This window comes from Sturnira hondurensis, unplaced genomic scaffold (assembly GCF_014824575.4).
Source record: "Sturnira hondurensis isolate 20B ecotype Veracruz unplaced genomic scaffold, ASM1482457v3 Scaffold0014953, whole genome shotgun sequence".
In the NCBI taxonomy this organism is placed as follows: domain Eukaryota; kingdom Metazoa; phylum Chordata; class Mammalia; order Chiroptera; family Phyllostomidae; genus Sturnira; species Sturnira hondurensis.
Window position 1 is genome coordinate 361,180 of NW_028087584.1, and position 9,786 is coordinate 370,965.

Below are 9,786 nucleotides of genomic sequence, written 5' to 3' on the forward strand. Positions count from 1 at the left end.
ATGAAAAAGCAAGGACCTACAACCTAGATTACTGTCCAGCAAAACTATCATTTAGAATTGAAGGGCAGATAAAGTGCTTCCCAGACAAGGTAAAACTAAGAGTTCATCATCACCAAGCCATTATTACATGAAAGTTTAAAGGGAACTTCTATTAAGAAAAGGAGATCAAAACCATGAATAATAAAATGGTAACAAATGAATAGCTATCAACAACTGAATCTAAAAAACAAGCTAAGGAAACCAGCAGCACAGGAACAGAATCATATATATCAAGGTCATTTGGAGAGTTATCAGCTGGAAGGGGGAAGGGTGAGAATGGGAGAAAGGTACAAGGATTAAGAAATACAAATTGGTAGGTACTAAATAGACAGGGATATGTTAAGAACAGTTTAGGAACTGGAGTAGCCAAAGAATTTACGTACTCGACCTATGGACATGAACTAAGGTAGGGGATTGCTGGAGGGAACAGAGGTACCGGGCATAGGGGGGCAAAGGGAGAAAATGGGGACAACTATAATAGCATAATTAATTAAATATATACTTTAAAAAGACCAGGAAAGCAAGCAATGCTATTAAAAAAATGAGCAAAAGATCTGAATAGCTACTTCTCCCAAGAACACATACAGATGGCCAATAGTATATGAAAAGACATTCAACATCATTAATCATCAGAGAAATGCAAATTAAAATCACAACAAGATATCACCTCACACCTATCAGAATGGCTATGATCAATAAATCAACAAACAACAAGTACTGGTGAGGATGTGGAGAAAAGGGAGCCCTCATGCACTGCTGGTGCAAATTCAGATTTGTGCAGCTACAATGGAAAATAGTATGGCATTTCCTCAAAAAAATTAAAAATGGAACTCTGTTTTCATTCAGTGATCTTACTTCTGGGAATGTATTCAAAGAAATGAGAAACATTAACTAGAAATAATATATGCACCCCTATGTTTATTGCAGTGTTGTATACCATAGCCAAGATCTGGAAATATCCCCAGTGCTCATCACTAGATGAGTGGTTAAAATTCTGTGGCACATTTACACAGTGGAATAATACAGTGCTATAAAAAGGAAGGAAATTTTACCTTCCATGACAGCATGGATACATATGGAGAGTATATGCCACATGAAATAAGCAGTCAGAAGAAGACAAATACCATATGATCTCACTTTCATGGGGAAACTTATGAACAAAATAAAGTGATGCACAAAATAGAAAGAGTCATGGCTACATGGAACAGAATGGGAGAAAGGGAGGAGGGTTGGGACGACTGCATGAAAGAAGGTGAAGGGATAGGCCGAAAAACTACATATATATACATACACATAGACACAGACAACAGTGTGGTAATAGGCAAAGGGAAAGGGGAATAGGGATTAGGTAGATGTGAGCAAAGCAGGTGAAATGCAGATAGAGATTTTACTTGGGACCATTGGTGCCCAATGCAGTGTGCAGATGATGTTTTATTGAGTTGTACACTTGAATCTTGTTTGTTTTTGTGGACGAATGTCACCCCAGTAATTTCAGTTAATAAATAAATAAAATTAAAAGAATCGATTGTGATATTCAAGAGATAAGAAGTAGATATCTCCTTCAACTAATTCAAATATGCAGACATTCTTTGAGCATCTGCATTTTGGCTAGGTACTCAACCTAACAGCAGTGTGCAATAATCCTGGATAGTGGGCCTTTTCTAGCATTTCATCCCAGCATTTAGAATTAAAGAAAAGAAAGTTAATGACTTGATTTAAAGGTATTTTTCTGTTTAGACAGATCGAGAATGCACAAGCAGTTACTTAGAGATTTTGATGGAGAGATTAAAAAGAAAACATTGGATCAAAGGAGCAATATTCATGACCTGTCAGCAGAGCCTAGATATGCACCCAGTAGTGGAAATGGACCTCAGAGTTTACTCTGACAATGGCTCAGATCTAGGGTGGGATGGCCATGTAATGTTTTGGATATACATTATAGATGGGCTTAATAAAGGAATAAACTCTAGTTCGCATCACTTGAACCATGCATAAAGCTAACCTCTTGACCAATCCACTAATGTTTAATTGATCACTTACTAATTGCCCAGCACTGTACCAGATCCTATGAGAAATAGAAAAGAATTATGATTCAAGGTCATCACTTTTGGCAATGTCACATTTGCCTTTGTCACAATGCCTTTGTTATCTTCTCTATCAGGTAGTTGCACTTTCTCCCCACTAATAGGAAGTACAATGAGAATATTTCTGTTCCATTCACCTGCACTTGAAATGACTTTTCTCTGAACATTTTTATCTTCTTACTCAGTTGTCCTTAAATTCCCAGCTTCACACCTGCAAAATGCACTAGAGACATCAGAGTAAACCTCAGCAATTTCCATAGGAACAAAATGAACTAACAAGAAAGATAAAAAGAGGGAAATGGGGAAAACATACCACACAAGGCATATGTTTATATTTAAGTGTTTTATAATAGATCACTCTCTGACACTTGATATTCTATTTTCACTTTACAATATTGTTCTTATTTATTAACATCATTTTATAAACAAAAATTAATAATATAATGTTAATGAACATGAATATCCAAGAGATTGCTAAGCACATGGAGAAGTGAATTAGATTTAGCCATGTTCCCATTATAGAACATTCACAGCACTTGGGCTATATTACATGCAGTAGCTATAAATAAAATATTACTTCAAACCTGCAGTACTTTTCAGTCCCCAAAGGAAAATAAACATGCCTCAGGGGAAAATAAGATCAATGTTATAACAAGAGAAATTGTAGTGGTTATTAGTATATTAATTGAATGCCAGATGGAAAAGTGAAACAAACAATGGCCTGCCAGCCTCTACTAGAAACATCTTCTAAATATTGTAGAAGAAATTATAGAATAACGTGTGGTGATGAGGTATACGGGTAATATATTTTCAGCTACGCTGTCTGAGCTTATTAGTAACCAAAATAGCCCAGGTGATACAAAGTCAGAAATTGTAGAGGCATCTGCCAGCAATTTAAATGCATAAAGAGCAGTGCAATTCCAGTGGCCCAAAAGCCTGTGGGTGGGTTTGCTCTACATGGGCATGGCTGTGGACTTTAGAGTGCTTCACATGAGCTGTATGTACTGACCCCAGTCACAGTTAAAGTCTGTGATGGCAAAGTGCCTAACTGCCCACAATTTAGCAACTATCATAAACATTGCTTAAATCAGACAAGTGGAGAAAATGTGTCAAAAGGTATAAACGTATTTGTTCTCTTATTCATTTCCATATGGAATATTTTTTCTAATTTCCTCCTGTATTTTCTAAAATGTAAAAAACAAATCTGTGAAACAAGGGATACTCCTGAATGTGTTACATTCACAGAAGTTTCTTACTTGAAAATGACTTTGAAATACCAGAGTTTACTTATATGTTTGTTAAACTCAATCATTCATCAAAGTCTACTGAACACATACTATGTGTCAAGTATGACTGGGCACATTGATGCACAAAAATGTGTTCTCTGCCTTGATAGAGCAGCCAGGTGAGAATGAGTCCACTCACTATCGCTGTTACAATAGGGTAAGAACAAAAAGTATGTGCTATGAAACCATAGATGAGAGAATATTTAGCTCTGCCTAGGAAGGCCAGAGAAAGTCTCAGGGAGTGACCTTGAAGGCTAAGTAAGAATGGTCTCGGAAAACAAAAAAGTTCTTTCAAAAGATAGAAACTAATTGATAACTTCTTGGCATAGTATATGTTCATCTTCAAATCTTGCATTTTCCATTTGTCTTCTGGAAATCCATCCCTACCTCAGGCTTCCAAGCTGGATTAGGTGCACGTCTAGCCTATCTCTTAAACACTACTTATAGTTGTCATCACTTTGTTTTAATTATTTGCTTTTTCATACCCCTTCCAGATATCACTTTTCTAAGAATGTCTAATTTACTCACTGTGGAATTCTTAGCCCAATATCTGGCATGTAGCAGCCACTGAGAGAATATTAAGTGAAATAATGAATGTTTGGGATAATCTAACATGACATGAGTGTAGGGGACATGACAGTCTGACCCTGTTTGCAGTGGGCCTTAAATGTGTTTCTAAACAAGGTGACAGATGTTATTGTGCTGGACAGCAGGGATTTGGTACATGCTTTGAGTGGTGTAATGATTAGTGCCTTTGGTGGCAGGTGGGGTGTGGACTAAAAGTGAATGGCAGTTGGGAGACATGTTCCTGATCTTCCTCCCTAAGCAAAACAGATGCAGTGGATAAAGACTGGAGTGCACCAGCTTGCAGCCTGGCTATGGGCTTGGGAGAGCCTTGCAAGGAACAGATTCTGATTAGTAATGTTCCATGGGATTGCTAAATTAGTCACTAAACTGGCATCTGAATCTAGGTTACTGAGTTCCAGAACATGGAATAGAGGTATAGAAAGGCCTATTCAACAAGTGAAGACAGGAAAGAATTATCTGTGCTAAGCAGCATGCAGCCACCAGGAGCATTTATTGGGTGCAACTTGCCATTAAGGGTGGTGAATGATTGATCAGTGGGTAGAGAGAAGAAGGAGAAATCCAAAAACACTGTGCTTTGGGTAGCCAGGTGAGTGATGAGGATTTAACAGGTTAGTAGTGAAGGAAAGAGGGGGTGCAGCAGCAATTGGCCAGAGCAGCAATCAAAATGTACAGCAGGGCATGGGAGGAAGAGGTGGCAGATAATAAATGGATTTTGTTGAGTTTCATTTGAGGATCTAAGAGGGAAATTCAAGATTTTGCCTTGTGTTTTAATCTGTCAGGACTATTTTATTTTACTTGTAAAAGTAGCTTTTTATGAGCAGGAATGCCTTTAGTTGTCTGAGTTTGTTCAATCTTTTTATACCAGTTCAGCTCACTAGAACCAGATCAGGGAGGTTTCAGTCAAGTCAGTTAGCTAAATATCTTCATGTTGGTGAGTTAAGCCTCCTAGAGCAAATGGTTTAAACATTTTAATAAAGCATTTTTCATAATAAATATTTCCTTTATAGCTTCCAATAATAAAAATCATTATCTCAAGATTATAAATCAGCAGAACTTGAAACCACCTACATAAAATATCCAATATAAGACAAAAGAAAATAGACTTAGATCAAAAACTAATTTTATAATGACAAATTATAGAGTAAATACAAATTTAAGATACATTTTATGGTCATGGATACAAATATTTTTGCATCTTCTCTCTTGTCAATTCAAAAAAAAAGATGAATTGTTAAGCCAGTGTTTTCAAAATTATTTCAAATCAACAAATTTGTAAACATTTAAAAAATTTTTCCTAAAATAATCGGGCCTATGGATTTAAATCAGATGTTATACTGTTCTATTAATTATCTGAGTCAAATATGTATGGGGTTTATCATACTCTGTACATATTGAATGAAATAGTATGTTATTCTACTTCTTTTTTAATTTTATTTTTAAATTATATTTTATCAATTATGCTATTACAGTTGTCCTGATTTTTCCCCCTTTGCCCTCCTCAACCCAAACTGCACTTTCTCAGGCAATTCCCCACCACTATTCATGTCCATGGGTCATGCATGTAAGTTCTTTGGCTACTCCATTTCCTATACTGTATTTATATCCCCATAGTTATTCTGTAACTACCTATTTGTATTTCTTAATCTCCTTACCTCTTTACCCATTCTCCCTCTCCCCATCTGACAACCTTTGGTAACTAACTTTTCTCTTGCCCTTAAGTCTCTCTTTATCTTTAACATTTGGCCTTTAAAAAATGATATGTCTTGGAGTGGGCCTCTGCATCCATCATAATTGGAACTCTGCACTTCCTGGACTTGCATGTCTGTATCCTTCACCAAATTAGGGAAGTTTCCTTTCACTATTTTTTCAGATAGATTTCCAATTTCTTGCTCTTTCCTTTCTCCTTCTGGCACCCCTTTTAGGTGAATGTTGGACCTCTTTATGTTGTCCCAGAGTCTGTTAATACTACCCTCATTTTTTTGGATTCTACTTTCTTCTTGTTGTTCTGCATGGTTGTTTTTGCTTCCTTATGTTCCAAATCATAAATTTGATTCTTGGTTTCATCCATTCTGCTTTTGTTACCCTGTAAATTGTCCCTTATTTCAATTAGTGTATCCTTAATTTCTACCTGGGTCATTTTTATGCTGCTGAGGTCCTCACTAAGTTCCTTGAACATCCTTATAAATTGTGTTTTGAACTCTGCATCTGATAGATTACTTATCTCCATTTTGTTCAGCTCTTTTTCTGGAGTTTTGATCTGTTCTTTCACTTGGGCCATGTTCCTTTGTCTCCTCACTTTCACAGCCTCTCTGTGTTTGTTTCTATTTATTAGGTAGAGTTGCTTTGATTTTATTTCTTGGTAGTGTGGCCTAATGTAGTAAGTGTTCTGTAGGATCCAGTGGCACAGCTTCCCCTATCACACAAGCTGGGTACTTGAGATCCACCCTTTTTGTGGCTGAGTATACCCTCCTCTTGTAATTGAGCCTTGGTTGCTGTTGCAGACCAATGGGAGGGATTTACTCAGGCCTGTGAGCTTCAAGGACTGGCTGTGACCACATGCCACCAACCTCTGCCCTCCATAGAGGATCAGCTTTGCAGGGGCAGTATGGTGGTGCTCTAATGGGGTCTGTAGCAGTCCATTTGGTACATTGGTCCTGGTGTTTCTTCGCTAATGTAGGCCAAGGTCAGGCCCCACCTATGTTTTGCCTGGGGCACCCTGCCTGAGCTGTAAAGGAATCTGAGAGGGCTGCTACTTGTGCTGGACTTGGAGATTCCCAGGTGAAGCCAAACTGTGACTCTAATCTGGCTTCCACTAGGGCTCACTGAAGCCAGCTGTTGCTTGTTTGATAGGATTTAGGAGCTAAAACAAGACAATCTTATAGAAAAGCAGCTTGAGTGGGCCTGTAAACTGGGAGAGGTGGAGCCGGTTTGGATCTCCAAGGTGGGTCTCACAGTGTTAGCCAGGTTGATGGATTCTCAGATATGGCACCAGCCTACCAGCTTTGTAGGGGGAAGGTTCAGCAAAAGAACATTGGCCTCTGCTTGCCTTGATGCCAGACACCTCAGTCTCTCCTTATATACCACTGGTGCCCTTCAAGCTGCCATCCCAGTACTGGAGCTCAAAGGGAGCCAGTCTGAATAGGTGAGTCTATGTGTGGGTTTCCCCAGATAAACTGATTAGGGTTCCAGCAACCTCCTCCACCAACCCAATCTCCACAGGTTTCCACAGGCAAAAGTTGTGGGGACTTATCTTCCTGGCACAGGAATCCTGGGCTGGTGAGCCTAGGCTCTGAGACTCCTTACTCCTAAGATATCCCTCCCAAATTTTTATCCATGTGGCTGTGGACCCAGCCTGTTCTGCATCTGCACCTATCTCACCAGTCTGGATGGATGTGTTTTTTTCAATTCTGTAGTTGTAAGACTTCAATTCAACTTGATTTCTGATATTCCTGAGTGATGGTTGTTCTGTATTTTAGTGTAGTTTGGATGTGGTTGTGTGAAGAGGCAAGCCATTTCTATTTCTGTTCTTTTAAAACATTTTTTTCTAACCTTAAAATAGGAGTGATCATTCCTGTGCCAAAGTGTATGAAGACTCCAAGAAAGAACTTGGCATTTTTTCATGGAATATTCATTTTAGTTGAGGAACTTGCAGTTGTAAAATGGGGAAGGCATATGAATTTTAACATTTTTATATTAAAATAAATTTTATAGAGGAAGGAGGAAGATGGCAGTGGAGTAGAACAAAGGATTTCACTTCCCTCCATGCGCTGGAGAAAAACCAGGCTGATCTGCAGAGGAGTGCAGCGGATACTAAACAGGGACCCAGCATATAGGAAGGCAGGACTCCAGAAAGTGTAGCAGACACTGAATGACCAGAGGTTGAGGAGAGGAGACAACTGCCCATCAACAAGGTAGGAGGGAACAGCACAGAGGCTACAGGCCCTCCGCCGGGCCATGCCAGGGCCCTGGCCGGGTGGCCCTGGTCTCTGAGAGCCGAGGGCAGGCAACAACAACCCCGGGAGAGAACTAGTCACCGGCACCCTCCCTAACCAGCAGGGCACAGATTGGAAAACACCAGGAGAGATCGGTTTGCCTGTAGTGGCAGAGAGAGGAGTGGTCATTGGGAAGCAAACCAGAGAGATCTGATAACCCGTGGAGTCAGGCTGTGGTTGCTGGCTTAGAAGAATTGAGTTGCCCTGTGTGTTCACCATAGCACTGGGAAAGGTCCAAGCCCAAGACTGCCAGACAGGAAAGCCTGGCTGCAAGCCCAGGCCCTCACGCCAGGCCAGGGCTGGGAAGCGTGGGAAAAAACCTGCTCTCAGTGGGTCATGGGAGAGCGGCACCAGTCTAGATCTGGGGAGGGCACTGGTGAGACCAGCTGAGTTCACCGAGACGAGAGAAAGGACATACTAAGAGCCCCTCAGGCTGCTGCAGCTAGTGAGACTAGAAGAAAAGGTTTGACCAGCTGGAAACCAACAAGAGGAGTAGGTGGAAGTGGAGAACACCAAGATACCTGCTGGAGACTGCACCACTGAATTTCACAGGCATCCTACCACAGAAGTTCACACCATAAGCCCAGAGAACCAGAACAGATCAATTTAAGAAGCTGAGGCCAACAAGAAGAGCAAAACAAACAATGGGAAGACAAAGAAACAATTCTGGAATGAAAGAAAAGGAGGAAGTCTCAGAAAGAATGTTAGATGAAATAGAGGCAAGCCAACTATCAGATATTGAATTCAAAGCACTGGTTATCAGGAAATTCAAAGAGCTTACAACAAGCTACCAGAAACTACAGGGGAGCTACAGTGAGCTCTCTGCAAACCATACCAACATGAAAAAGGAAATAGAAACCATCAGTAAAGGCCAACAGGAAATGAGGAATACAATTTCTGAACTGAAGAACACAGTAGAAGGTATGAAGGATAGAATTGATGAAGTGGAAGATCATATAAGTGAGATCAAAGACAGGATAGAAAGAATCTCCAAGAAGAACTAACTAATGGAACAGAGCCTCAGAAAAAATGAGAATTTAAGAGAAATGCAAGTCAATATGAAACGTAATAATATCCGATAATAGGAATACCAGAAGTAGAGGAAGAAAAACAAGGGATAGAAAAGTTACTTGAAAGAGTAATAACAGAAAATTTTCCTAAGTTGAGGAAAGATAAAGTCACACAGATCCAGGAATCGCAGAGAGTCCCAATCAGGTGGAACCCAAAGAGGCCTACTGGAAGACACATCATCATTAAAATGGCAAACCTCCAAGACAAAGAGAAAATCCTAAAGGTGGCAAGGGAGAAAAAGGAAGTAACATACAAGGGGGTCTCAATAAGGTTGGCTACTGACTTCTCAATGGAAACATTCCAAGAAAGAAGAGAATGGTAAGAAATATTTCAAGTAATGAGAAACGGAGGACTACAACCAAGGCTACCTTACCCAGCAAGGCTCTCAATCAAGATAGAAAGCCAAATAAAGAGCTTCTAAGACAAAATAAGTCTAAAAGAATATGCCTCCACCAAACCAGCTACACAAGAAATACTAAAAGGACTGCTTTAAGAAAAGGAAGGAAAAGAGAGAGAAAGAGAGGAACCCAAGTACACAAATGGCAATGAATAAGTACCTGTCAATATTAACCTTAAACGTAAATGGATTAAATGCACCAATTAAAAGACATAGAATAGCTGAATGGATAAGAAAGTGTGACCCACACATATGCTGTGTACAAGACACCATCTCAGGTCAAAAGAAAACCACAGACTAAAAGTAAAAGGATGCAAACAAATATTCCA

At 39.6% G+C, this 9,786-nt stretch overlaps 1 long non-coding RNA gene across 1 annotated transcript; it reads left to right on the forward strand.

Moving 5' to 3' along the window:
- The first annotated feature begins 287 nt into the window (after positions 1–287).
- LOC118999587 (uncharacterized) lies at positions 288–9,567 on the forward strand. Its single transcript, XR_005069144.1, has 3 exons — positions 288–445; positions 3,648–3,650; positions 9,555–9,567. It is a non-coding gene; the product is annotated as an uncharacterized LOC118999587 (long non-coding RNA).
- The last annotated feature ends 219 nt before the right edge of the window (positions 9,568–9,786 follow it).